General features: G+C 35.2%; 2 protein-coding genes, 1 long non-coding RNA gene and 1 gene segment (V, D, J or C); 2 read left to right on the forward strand and 2 right to left on the reverse strand.

Moving 5' to 3' along the window:
- The window catches only part of LOC133996245 (immunoglobulin kappa light chain-like), a 630,565-nt gene that overhangs the window by 542,607 nt on the left and 74,037 nt on the right, over nt 1-13,921 (reverse strand). The gene's annotated exons all lie outside the window — the stretch shown is intronic.
- LOC133996249 (Ig kappa chain V-III region MOPC 63-like) overlaps nt 1-13,921 on the forward strand; it is a 630,498-nt gene that overhangs the window by 540,835 nt on the left and 75,742 nt on the right.
- The window catches only part of vps52 (VPS52 subunit of GARP complex), a 142,486-nt gene that overhangs the window by 113,129 nt on the left and 15,436 nt on the right, over nt 1-13,921 (forward strand). The window lies entirely within an intron of this gene.
- On the reverse strand, nt 6,841-8,632 carry LOC133996311 (uncharacterized). Its single transcript, XR_009927208.1, has 4 exons — nt 8,551-8,632; nt 8,190-8,249; nt 7,655-7,708; nt 6,841-6,857 (listed from the first exon to the last, which is right to left on the reverse strand). It is a non-coding gene; the product is annotated as an uncharacterized LOC133996311 (long non-coding RNA).

The following is a 13,921-nucleotide window of genomic DNA, read 5'->3' on the forward strand; positions in this document are numbered from 1 at the left end:
TTTATTAACATTAAATTTACGAGCATCTTTATTGTATTAATCAACATTGAGTGTGATTGTAAATTTCCAAGTCAGACTTTATTTACCTCGTCTTTTAAATCTTCCTCTCCAGGAACAGTAGGCGATGATACTGATGCTGATGATGACGAAGACAGTGGCAACAGCTATCCTCAACACCAAAACAAAAGTCTTGTCTTCAACAGCAAGTGCTAGACAAAGTAAAAATGTGAAACAAACATAGTGCATCCCAACATTCATATTCAGTACAGGAGCCAGCTGCAGCTACTCATAAATCCATCACTAAGCTTATTTGTAAAGTTCTTCCTAAACTCTCAGTGACTAACTAAACATTAACCGAACATTAACACTTCAGTAAAACAAGGAATAATCTGTAGCGCCATCTAACAGAGTTGTGAAGTGTGAGGAACCGCTGATTTAGGAAGTGTTCTTCACATTTCAAAATTTTCTTTAAATGATCTCCTCAATGTTACAAACTCAGGACTCGCCTGGATAATTAAAGGAATGAATTTTTTTTAACATTGCGTTGTTTCTTCATGCAAGTCGTGTTGAAAGAAAAAAAACATGAGTATTAAATATGCTACACTGATACAGTACATGTGTAATTTCAACATAATTGCACACAGTCGATTTGTATCTACATGAAACTGATGGCTGCAACCTATTTGTTATAAAAACAATAAATATCTAACATTTAGATCTGTTTCATGTTACTCATTTACTCGTCCATTTTCTTTTGGGGTTTCTTGACTTACTTGTGTCGGCAGATGGTGCTGATGTTGTTTTACCCTCTGTGCAGAATAGAGAAAATAAACCATTTAAATGTTGAACATGTGAACTCAACTTCTCACATAGAAACTTCAGTTTCACTTGAACACAGTGTTAAGTTTCCCGCTCTGATATCTCTGCATCTGTTTGATTAATAACTGCAGTTAAAATGTTTTCAGCTTTTTTGTTTGTTTAGATCGATCAACTTTTAATCAGTTTAATAATTTAATATTTACATCTGTTTCATCTTACTTTGTTCCTTTGTTGAAGTTGAAGTTGTATCTGCTGCTGTTTGCCTTCTTGTAGGTGTGTGAACAGGTGCTGTTGTTGTTGTCATAGTTGAGGTTGGTGGTGGTGGTGGTGTTGTTGTTGTTGGTGGTGGTGTTTTTGGTGGTGGTGTTGTTGTTGTTGGTGGTGGTGTTGTTTGTGTTGTTGTTGTCATAGTTGAGGTTGGTGGTGGTGTTGTTGTTGGTGTTGTTGTTGTTGTTGTTGTTGTTTGTGTTGTTGTTGTTGTACTCGTAGTTGAGGTAGTTGTTGGTGGCTTCCTCTTTTCTTCTGTGTGAGATGGAGGAAACATAAACAAGGCAGCAAAATGCATTTTACAACAGAAAGTCATGAAATCATGAATTGTGAAACAGGGAAAAAGGTAAAGACCAGTTTTGTGGTGAGTTATAAACTCAGGACTTAAAGCACTTGAATGTAGAGGATACTGTTTGTGTTTCATTTGAAGCAGCATTAAACTTTCCCTCTTATTTGAACTGGTTATATTTGCTCTTGTTCAGCCTTGTGTGTCGTTATATTTCTGCATATAACTCTCTGTAACACCAGACTCACTGTTTCCTTCTGTTTCAGCCTTTATGCTAAGCTAAGCTAAGCTAAGCTAACTGACTGCTGGCTGCAGCTTCATGTTTAATGGACAGATATGAATGTGGTATCCATGTAAGATTGAAGGAGTACTGACATCTTTAACTTCAGTAACAGTGGTAATACCACCGTACAACATGTTCTGATAAAGTATCAAAAAAAAAAATATCATTATGGAGAAAGAAACCATTCAATGTTGGTATTGTTATTTTACATTTACAAAATGTTTATGTAAATATGTTACATATACAGAGCAACAAACTGTTACAAAGACAGTCTCTGGTCTCTGTGTGAGTCTGTGGATATTTTACATCATACATGTGATCAAGTGTCTAGTTTTTAATTACATCCTTTCATTGCACATTATATTGAGCTTTGTGTACGTGACCAGTAAATAACTTTGAACTTGATTTATTCAAATATAATAATAATGAACTTGAAAGTGCTTCAGTAGAGCTTTAAAATCACTATAAACACTTTTGGCTGCAGGCAATAAAATTATCACACAGAACATCAGTTCAACTCTGTATGAAGAAACTGAGCTTTACCTTCAGATTATGATATGAACGATACGTAAAACACCAGAAACAACAGACTTCATACTTTATATGTGTCTGCTGCATTCTTACAGCCTGAAAACAGCAGTGAAAATAAAGAGCTGCACCACATTCATCACTGAAAAACATTATTATTAAACATTATTATGATGAAGGATAAATTCTTACCTGCTGTCACATTACAGGCCAGCAGTAAGGCCAACAGGCAGCTGTAGGTGTTCATCCTCCAACACACTGAACCAGACTGATGAGACAGTCAGTGACCACAGTTTCTATCTGAGAGAGGAACAGGAACTCAGCTTCAGACACTGGTCTGTCACTTCTGAAAAGTCTTTGTCTTTCTATTTGTGGTAAATGAACGATGTTTCCTGTGTCAGACCACAGTATGATCATGTTAAACACATACAGCTCCAGTGTTAGAAAGTACCTGAAATGACTTTACTAAATATTAGTGATTATTGTTTTTAAACTGAGAGATATTAAAGTTGTACTCTCTGATATTATTCAAAATATTTGTGATTGTTTTAATGTGTGTGTGTGTGTGTGGGCGTGCGTGTGTGTGTGTGTGTGTGTGTGTGGGTGTGTGTGGGGGTGGGGGGTATCTTGTATGTAATCTGTTCTCAGATCTGATTGGTGCAGCATCAGCAGTAATGTAGTACTGAACCGTCCTGGTAAAGAAAGAGCTGAGCCTCAAGGTGAAGCTCTCAGTCTAGTCTCAACCCTCACCTATGGTCACCAGCTTTGGCTAGTGACACAAACAATGAGATCATGGATACGAACTGTCAACATTAGTTTCCTCCAGAGAGTGTTTCTGGGCTCAGCCTTAGAGATAGGGTCAGGAGTTCACCTCCCTTTAGAGGAGTTCTGGGCACATCCACCTGGGAGGAGAACCAGAACATGTTGAAGAGATAATATATCTCTCCTGGCCTGGGAACGCCTTGGGATCCCCCAACAGGAGGTGATGGGCGTTGCCGGTGAGAAGGATGTTTGGGATTCATTGTTCAGCCTGATGCCACCATGACCCGCCCCTGGATAAATGGCAGAAAATGGATGAATGGATGGATGAAAGGATGGATGGATGGTTTGATTTGTACATGAAGGCATTTATAAATGCACCTAATCTGAGTCCAGTATTTAATTTCTTTTAGCTCTGGTTTGAACTCTTGAGAAAAATATCTGTCTCTTTATTTCATCATCACTCAAAGAGTAGCGAGCAGGTCAAACAAACTCAAAGTAAACTCAATATCAACAACAGAAAGGTGATCTGGGGGAAATGCAGTTAGAGTCCGTGACTAAACAACTATAAGGAACAAACTGAACAGTGAGAGCTAAACCACCACATGCCACACAGATGAGTGAACACAGTTAGAGACGTATCTATCATAGACATATTTAGACTCTGGTGGTTTGGTGGTTTCAACAGAACATTGCAGTCACGTATCTGACCACACTGATATGAAGGCCACGTTGTCATGATGGTGAACTGTGGAAAAAACTCTGTGTTTTACTTTCGTTGGTATTTTAAGTCCACATGAATACAATAAATGCAAGAAGGCCACAAAACCAATGCAAAACCATAAAATGTAAATGAAAGATCATGAAAAATAAATATAAACTGAAAATGCAACTAAAGCAGGATTTCAATTACTCGTCAAACAGAGAGATAAAACAATAAAAAAAAAAAAAACTTTTTAAACTGAGGCAGCTGACTGCAGATTGTCATGAATGCATCTGCAGTATTGTATGTGTATGACGTGATGTCATCACAGAGAAAGTGATACTGATGTAATTGTTCAGGTCGCTAACGCTACATGCAGACACACTGATGGTGTATTCACAGTGTTACAGACAGAATGATTTCGTGTGCATCACTTTCATTAGTGTGTAGGTGGTTTGTGGTTTGCTGAGAAAGCTCTGCAGATGTGCACCGAAAGTACAGATCTCATTAACCTTAACCAAAGTTAACTAACCTTTGCAGATGCTGTTGACCACTGCTTGAACTGAAAAATGGACGCAGCATGGATTACTTTTGATTTTGACGTTCAAAGCTGGACACAAGGTGGTATAATCAAGTTAAAAGGCTACAAGAATTAGAAAATCACACACAGAACATGAAGCAGAAATTATGTCTGCATAACTTTATTAGGAGTTAGTGCATAAAAAATAGAAATGGGGAAGGAAATCATAGTGGTGAATAGTGCAGAGTTGGGTGGAGAGTGTGACATCACACAAAGGAAGTAAAACTATCATCAAAAAAGTGAAAGAAAATAATGCTGATGGTGACATATTTTGGGTTATGATTGCTGAAAAATGGAGACACATTTATCACTGCACTGTAGAAACAACACTGTAGAAAACAACAAAATATCTCACCACAATTATGCAAACCACCCTCAAATTCATAACCATACCACCAGGGGACGATGGTCTAATACAAGAAATAAATGATTGGATGTGCCAGAATTTTCCTCAATTAAACAAAGATAAAACTGAAGTCTTCCAGCTTTGTTTGTTTGTTAGTTATGATAATATCTCAAAGGCCACTTCTTTGATTTTAAAGATATCTGGTAGAAAGTTGGGCCTTAGGGCAAGGAGCAATGTCGCCATCTAGTGGTCTTTCTGAGACACTTCATATTTTGGGTTATGATTGCTGAAAAATGGAGACACATTTTTCATGGTAAAAAACTGATTTATTAATATAGAACAGGTACATTTACACCCAGACAGACATTCACTGCTCAGATTATATAAAACAACAACATTTCTCACCATAATTATGATAACCACCCTAAAACTTATATAACCATCACTAGGGGACGATGGTCTAATACAAGCACTGAGTAAGTGCATTAAAGAAATCAATGATTGGATGTTCTAATTAATCAAAGATAAAACTGAAGTATTTGTTTTTGGTACAGAGGAAGATGTTAAAAACCACAAAGCAAGCCAGAAACCTAGGTTCAGTAATGGACTCAGACCTAAATTTCAACAACCATAATAAGGCAATTACAAAGTCAGCCTTCTATCACCTGACGAATATATCAAGTATTAAAGGACTTATGTCAGACTTCAGCAGACTCAACAACTGTAACTTTACAGGTCTCCCTAAAAAGTCTATCACAGAGCTGCACACTGGCTTCCTGTCTGTCAAAGAACATAGTTTAAAATACTGCTGTTGGTTTATAAAGCACTAAATGGTTTAGGGCCAAAATACATTTCTGATCTGCTGCTGTGTTATGAACCATCTAAACCTCTCAGCTGGTCTGGGTCAGGTCTGCTTTCTGTTCCCAGAGTCCAAACTAAACCTGGAGAAGCAGTGTTGAGTTTTTATACTCCACATATGTGCAACAAACTCCCAGAAGACTGCAGGTCTGCTCCAACTCTCAGTTCTTTTAAATAAAGGCTGAAGACTTTTCTGTTTGCAACTTCTTTATTTTTAATTCAAATTTCAGGCTTAATCTACACTTTTATATGAACAGGAAATAACTTTATTTCCAAGCACACAAATGACATTAAAATGATTTGATTTGATTTGTGAATAAGCAGAATGAACAAAAAATATTAAATTTGCTGTATTGTACAAATGTGTATTAATAAAGTTATAAACAAATACATCGACAGGAGAAATAATTCAACTTAAACAAAGCAACAGAACACATGAAAGCTTTTTGTTTCCTCGTGCTTTTTTAAATTTAAACATTTATTTAAAAACAAATATTTTAGAATTAGGAATAATAAAGACTTTTATTCTAAAAGGATTGCAGGACTATAATAAAAAAAAGAATATAACACACTGGAAAAAGTCCCATTGAAACAGTTTTGATCTCCAAAACTTATGAATAAGATTTTCTTTCAATAAACAAACTTTCAGAATTTTTTACAAAACTTTTTACCCAACAGAAGCAAAATGTTAACAACATGCAGGTATTAAGTATTTGTTCTATGAGTTTCAGTAAGAAACACTTCTGGTCATTCAGCTGGTGGTAAAGGAATACATCGACTCTTTAGTTAGAGATGTATCTGGAAGAAGAAGCAAAATATAATTAATATATTATGTCTGTAACTAGAGATATATTTCTATAAACTTTGGTTAAACTGTAATGATATGCATTTACAAACATATAACTAACCCTCCAACCCAATGATTTACCTTGTTTATTACCATCAGGGAAAGATTTTTTAATGAGGGAATACGTCAACTCATTAGTTCGAGTTGTATCTGTAAAAAGAAGCAAAATACAATGTATATATTATTTGTGTAATCAGAGATATATCTCTATAACATTTGGTTAAATTGTAATGGTATGCATTTTTACACATATGTGATATTGTGTTTTTATTTACAAAAAACTTCCAATACTTAGAAACATATAAATACCCTCCAACCCAATGATTTACCTTGTTTATTACCATCAGGGGAAGGTTTTTTAATGAGGGAATACGTCAACTCATTAGTTCGAGTTGTATCTGTAAGAATAAGCAAAATATAGTTAATATATTATATGTGTAACCAGAGATATATTTCTATAACATTTGGTTAAACTGTAAAACTGTAAATGTAGATGACAGATCAGACTTTACCGGTTCTGTTTCCCATTGGTGGAAGATCAGGGATGGTGTGATATGCGTGATCATTTTGGTTTGAATCACCTTTTAAAACATTTACAGACAAACATTTATTAAACACATCTACCTGACCTTTCACACCACAGGTATTCATACACTATTCCAACTTTTGAGCTGACTGTCAACATCAGTGACCGATCGGTTGATATAATTTTAAGGTGAAACAGGTGTTTTAATAACAGGTGTGATGCTGTTTGGATGGTTTGTTTCTTGAAGCCTGGCGAAGAGTTAATGACACAATGAAACCTGACATTTTCAGGTAAAGGCCTTTGCTCTCCTCGCCAAATTTTTCAAATGTGCTTTTGAACACAAAATCTGAAAAATACTTGTGTGCTCATTTTGTGGCATTTTTTGACAAAATTACAAGTCATGCTAGAACGTCTGTGAGGCTGCGAGCTAACATCAACATACTAACTTAATGACAAGGTTTAACATGCTGATTTGGTGTGTTAGCATGCTAAAATGATCTAATTAGCACAAAGTACAGCTGAAACTGATGGGAATGTTGGGAGGTTTAGATGAATGTGGTCAAATTATTGGACAATTAGACGTTTTAAATGGTTCCAAAGGTTGGAACAAAATGTATCAGGAAATTCAAATAAATCATCCAACTGATCCAACAGATGTTGGGACATTTGAATCATCATATGTCAAAATCAAAATGATAACCTGATGGTGGTGCTAGACAAATATAGGATCACCAAACTCAGGCTTCATTCTTGGGAAAATATGAATGAGAATGATCTCACAATTACAAGATATACACACAAAAATACTTAGGTTTGGTTTCAAAGGTTGTGGGAAAATATTTGATCATTTACCTTGAAGATCCGCCATGTTGATAGTAGTTGATGGTCTGCCAGAAATGTTCACACCTGCCAAAAAGAAGAAAAAAGAAGACAGCCCTAATGCATACCCTGCTTTATCGTCAAATATAAAATAAGGGGGTCAAAATGTCCCAAATGAACATCATACTGCATTGAAGAAGGCTTTAAACTAGCGATTGAGACCATAAACACATTTTGAAAACGTTTACTGAGGTTAGAAATCAAGTGAGAAGTTGGTGAATTCTCCATTGACTTGTATAGAGACGGAAGTCCTTTTGACACCAAAACGGTCGCCCCCTGGTGGCCTTTTGATAGAATGCAGTTATAAGTTACCGGAGCTCCCTGCCTGTGTACAACATGAACCAACACTTGTAATGCTACGAGCTCCTCTCAGTTACAGATGAATGATTTAAAGGTCACAATGGGGACAGAATAGAGAGCACAGCATATGATTTAATTTTAGAACAGTCTCGATGAGAATAGAAAGAGGAAGTTGTCATTTAAAAAAAGAACACTTCTCATTTCTCACGATTTGTAGGTATCGATCCTCCATCCTGAATCTCTTCGTAGACTGCATATTTTTCTTCCTCTGTGGAACACGCACGGTGTTGGATCATGACATCATTGTTAGGTGGGGCTGCATTATTGCATTAAAATAGTTATTTCAGTGTAATGAGTACAGTTTGTTGTGGAAGTGTAGGATGACCAGGAAAAAAATATTCTGAGATTATTTCTAAAGTCTGAAGTAAATTCAATGTGTTGCAATCATATACACATGAACGCCTTTTCTTTTTATTAAGTACCATGTTCATTTAAATTTATGAGCACATCTTTCTTGTATTCATCAAGATTAAGTGTGATTGGGAATTTCCAGGTCAGACTTTATTTACCTTGTTTTTTAGACCTTCGTCTGCAAGTACAGCAGGTGATGATGATGATGATGATGATGAGGAGGACGAGGACGGAGGGAACAGCTATCCACAACACCAAATAAAGAGTCTCTTTAAAAGCAATTGGAAGACAAAGTAAAAAATTAAAACAACAACACATATTCACATCATATTCAGTACAGGATTCATTTTACTCATTTACTTTTTCAATTTCTTGATTTAACTTTTACAATCATACCTGTGTCTGCAGATGGTGCGGATGTTGTAGAATTTGTGGCAGGCGATGCTTAGAGTTAAACAGAGATAATATATATTACAGGGCAGAAAATGTATTTTACTAAACAGCATTAAACTTCTCTAAGATTCTTGTATCTGTGCATCTGATTGTTTAATAACTTTCAGATTGTTCACCTATTAATTAATTTTACATTTCAACACTTTCAACTGTTTCATTTTACTCGATTTCTTTTCAGGTTTCTTGATGTGACTCATTTGTCATGATCATATCTGTGTCTGCAGGTGGTGCTGATGTTGTAGAAGCTGTTGTATGTGAAAACATTTTTTTCCCATCTTCTGTGTGGAATAGAAAAACTATATATTACAGGGCATTACATTTATTTTACTTCACAACATTAAACCTCGCTATGGCTCTTATATCTCTAAATCAGTTTGTTTAATAATCTGAAGTGTTAATTACTTTATTGTTCGTTAGTTATTTCAGATCGTTCACCTATTAATTAATTTTACAATTCAACACTTAAATCTGTTATATTTTAGGCCTACCCATTTTCTGTTTGGGGTTCTTGACTTACTTGTTACAGTCATATCTGTGTCTGCAGGTGGTGCTGATGTTGTAGAAGCTGTTGTGGAAGTTATTGTAGACAATGTTGTTGTTTTATCTTCTGTGCAGAATAGAGAAAACATAGATTACAGGGCAGAACATGTATTTCATGACAGCTAACACTGAATGTCAAAAATGATTCACAGTATTTAAAAAATGTACTTTAATATTTGTAACAGTTCAAGCTCTATAAATAAAAAAAACATTTGAATGTTGAACATGTTGTGAACTCGACTTCTCACATAGAAACTTCAGTTTCACTTGAACACAGTGTTAAAAGTTTCCCGCTCTGATATCTCTGCATCTGTTTGATTAATAACTGCAGTTAAAATGTTTTCTGATTTTTTGTTTGTTTAGATCGATCAACTTTTAATCAGTTTTATAATTTAATATTTACATCTGTTTCATCTTACTTGATTTCTTTGTTGTAGCCATAGTTTTTGTTGTTGCTGCTGTTTGTCTTCTTGTAGGTGTAGTAGTTGTTGGTATTGTTGTAGTCATGGTTGAGGTTGTTGTTGTTTTTTCTTCTGTGTGAGATGGAGGAAATATAAACAACAGAACAGCAAAATGCATTTTACCACAGAAAGTCATGAAATCATGAATTGTGAAACAGGGAAAAAGGTGAAGACCACTTTTGTGGTGAGTTATAAACTCAGGACTTAAAGCACTTGAATGTAGAGGATACTGTTTGTGTTTCATTTGAAGCAGCATTAAACTTTCCCTTTTATTTGAACTGGTTATATTTGCTCTTGTTCAGCCTTGTGTGTCGTTATATTTCTGCATATAACTCTCTGTAACACCAGACTCAGTGTTTCCTTCTGTTTCAGTCTTTATGCTAAGCTAAGCTAAGCTAAGCTAACTGACTGCTGGCTGCAGCTTCATGTTTAATGGACAGATATGAATGTGGTATCCATGTAAGGATGAAGGAGTACTGACATCTTTAACTTCAGTAACAGTAATACCACCGTACAACATGTTCTGATAAAGTATCAGAAGTAAAAATGATCATTATGGAGAAAAACAACATTCAGTGATATTATTGTTATTTTACATATACAAGATGTTTATGTAAATATTTTACATACAGAAAATACAGAAAATGTAAATTTTGCACTCTCAGAAGATTTTCATGTTTTTTGACACTGATTAACAGAAAATATTCTTATGTGTCAAAGTAAAATCAGATCAATACAAAGTGGTCTAAATTATTTACAAATATAAAATACATTGTATGTTTTATTTGCAAAATATAGATCTGGAGAGATTGTGTTCAAATAAAATAAAAAAAAGTACAATATTCCTCTCTGAGATATAGAGGAGTGGATCATCAGCATCACATGATACATCAAAACTGTATTTAAGTAAATGTACTTAGTTACAATCCAACACTGACTGATCTTCTCTTCTAACTCTCAGTAAGAAAGTAAAAAAGTAATGTATTGCTCAAAATATCAGATTATTCCTTTAAATAACTTCTTCTTCATATTTGTGTGTATATCTTTGAGTTCTTGTCTCTCACCTCTCTCAGACGACTCACCTTTGATCACATTTAGATACACAGCTGGTTTTCCATCACAGAGGTACAGTCCAGAGTCAGCAGGCTGCAGGTTGGGTAACATCAACATCCTGGTTACAGTTGAAACATGAAGCCTGATTGGTTTTTGATATCCACCAATCTCTCTGCTCCATGTTAGAACATGTGACCCTCCATCATCATGAGGACATGTCAGAGTGATGCTGGACCTCTCTGTAGTTTGGAGTATTTCTGTTCCTGTGAACAACAAACATTAAGAAAGTAAAAACTAAGACATGTTTTATAACATGTCATCATAAATGTATTCAGGATAAAGTCAGCAGACACATGAATGAGTTTTGTTCCAAAACAAGATTTTCTTTAAGAAACTAACTTCTGTTTCTACACTAAAGTGAAGAAGTGGTGAGGTCACTAAAAGTGCTCTGACTGTATTGATGTCTGACTTACAGCTGCACTAATATATTGGCCAACAGTGTTGAGCAGTAACACTACAGTAATATTACATTTACAGTAATGTGTAGTGTGATGGATTACTATCTGATATTCAGTAATTATATTACAGTTACTAATCACAGTAATGCTCTGTTACTTCTACACTTGTTGGGTCGGCTGCTCGCTGCCTTACTGGGATTAATAAAGCAGCAGTCAGGTGTTTATATGAACAGTAAAGAGGTTTTCTTCTCTGTAATCATTCCTCCTGTTCATACTGACTATTAAAAGATCTCCTTCAAATGTGCTTTCAATGTAAAGTGATGGAGGACTGAATCCACAGTGTGTCCACAGTCATTATAAAGTAGATGATCAGCTTCTATTGAGCTTCAGCAGTCTGAGTTATTATATCAAGTGATATCTGACACATTTACAGTCTTTTTAGCATCAGATTCCCTCTTAGTGTTTCCCTGTTGAGCTGTGGTGGAAGTATAGTAACAAAAAGACTTTGCTACTAAAAACACTGTAACGTTGAAACATAGAAGATGAAGATTTGACTCATTCAGACGACTGAAGCTTCATATTAGCTTCAGATCAACTTTTAAATCCATGTTTCCACAGAAGGAGGACTGTGGATTTAGTCCTCCATCACTTCCATTGTAAACATTATGAATGGATCTTCTAATGGTCAGTATGAACAGGAGGAATCATTACAGCAAGAAAAAAACTTTAAGCATGACATATTATGATTTTGAGTAATGAAAATAAGTTGATAATGATGATATTAATTCTCACAGTACATTCATTATTGAAATTAAAACCATGTTTACGTCTGAAATGCAGCATTTCATTAATAAGTTAATGTTTGTATTTAATCAAAGTTTAGAGAAAGAAAAGTTGAGCTCAGAGACTCTGAAACAGGAAGAGAAACCAGAAAGCAGAACAACTTTAACAGAGTCTGATGTTACCTGATGGGATCACCGTCAGTTCCACAGCTGGTTCATTATTACAGTAATATGTTCCAGAGTCTGAGACAGCAGCTCCAGAGATGAACAGTGGCTTATCTGGTGTTGAACCGTATCGTCTCTGAGGATCATATATTCTTTCCTCTTCTTTACCATCAGTTGCAAATATATCAACTTTCCTTCCATTTATCTCTCTGCTCCACGTCACTTTACCCTCCACAGAGTGAGGACAAGACAGAAAGGCTGACTTCCCCTCCTTGACTCCTTGAGAGATTATTTCTGCAAAAGAAACACAGTTTACAATAACTAAACATCCATTTTCAGAATGTCAACATTTCAACAAAACAAGTTCTTCATCAGAGTCAGAATCACATTTAGCTGTCGAGTGCTAACTGCTAATCATGAAACATGTGAAGACCTTAAAGCATCACTTCACTTTTGTGACTTTAGTCAGAGGTTTTTGGGGATCTGACATATTATTGAACACAGTCACAGTGCACTGCATCACTCTTTGTGGTTTTCTGTGGTTTTATTGTCTTGGTAACAAACTGGTCTCTGTGTGAGTCTGTGGATATTTTACCTCATACATGTGATCAAGTGTTTAAGATTATTCATGTAGAAGTTTTCACCTTCATATTAACATTCATTTTTACCATCAGTATTTGTTCAAAATATATATATGGATGCAGTGTAATATATTGTATATATATTATAATCTTCTTTTTATCTTTGATCTACTTTTCATCTTTTAAAGTTTTTATATTTATTCTTTAATCATACAGCTATAAACTAATATAGTTTTTAATCATTGGGGAATATCGGAATATCGGATATCGGCAGAAAAGTCAATATCGAGCATCCCTACAATAAAGTATCCTTGAATCCTTACTGCACATTGTATTGAGCTTTGTGTACGTGACCAATAAAGAACTTTGAACTTGATTTAAATACAATAGTAATGAACTTAAACATGCTTCAACAAAGCCTTAAAATCTATATAAAATACTTTTGGCTGCAAGCAATAAAACTATCAATGATGAGCTGGAGGTTTGAGTCACATTCAAACTGGTAATTATATTACATTTACTAATCACAGTAATGCTCTGTTACTTTTACACTTGTTGGGTCGGCTGCTCGCTGCCTTACCGGGATTAATAAACCAGCAGTCTTCACTGAAATGTAGCTCAGTGATCTGGATGAGGATCTGTCACTGAGTCACAAAATGATTCACAGTATTTAAAAAGAACGATGCTACTTTAATATTTGTGGTGAGTCATCAGCAACAGTTCAATCTCTATAAATAAAAAAACATTTGAAAGTTGAACATGTTGTGAACTCGACTTCTCACATAGAAACTTCAGTTTCACTTGAACACAGTGTTAAGTTTCCCGCTCTGATATCTCTGCATCTGTTTGATTAATAACTGCAGTTAAAATGTTTTCTGCTTTTTTGTTTGTTTAGATCAATCAACTTTTAATCAGTTTGGCTGCAGCTTCATGTTTAATGGACAGATATGAATGTGGTATCCATGTAAGGATGAAGGAGTACTGACATCTTTAACTTCAGTAACAGTAGTAATACCACCGTACAACATGTTCTGAT

Source organism: Scomber scombrus, chromosome 16 (assembly GCF_963691925.1).
Source record: "Scomber scombrus chromosome 16, fScoSco1.1, whole genome shotgun sequence".
Lineage (NCBI taxonomy): Eukaryota > Metazoa > Chordata > Actinopteri > Scombriformes > Scombridae > Scomber > Scomber scombrus.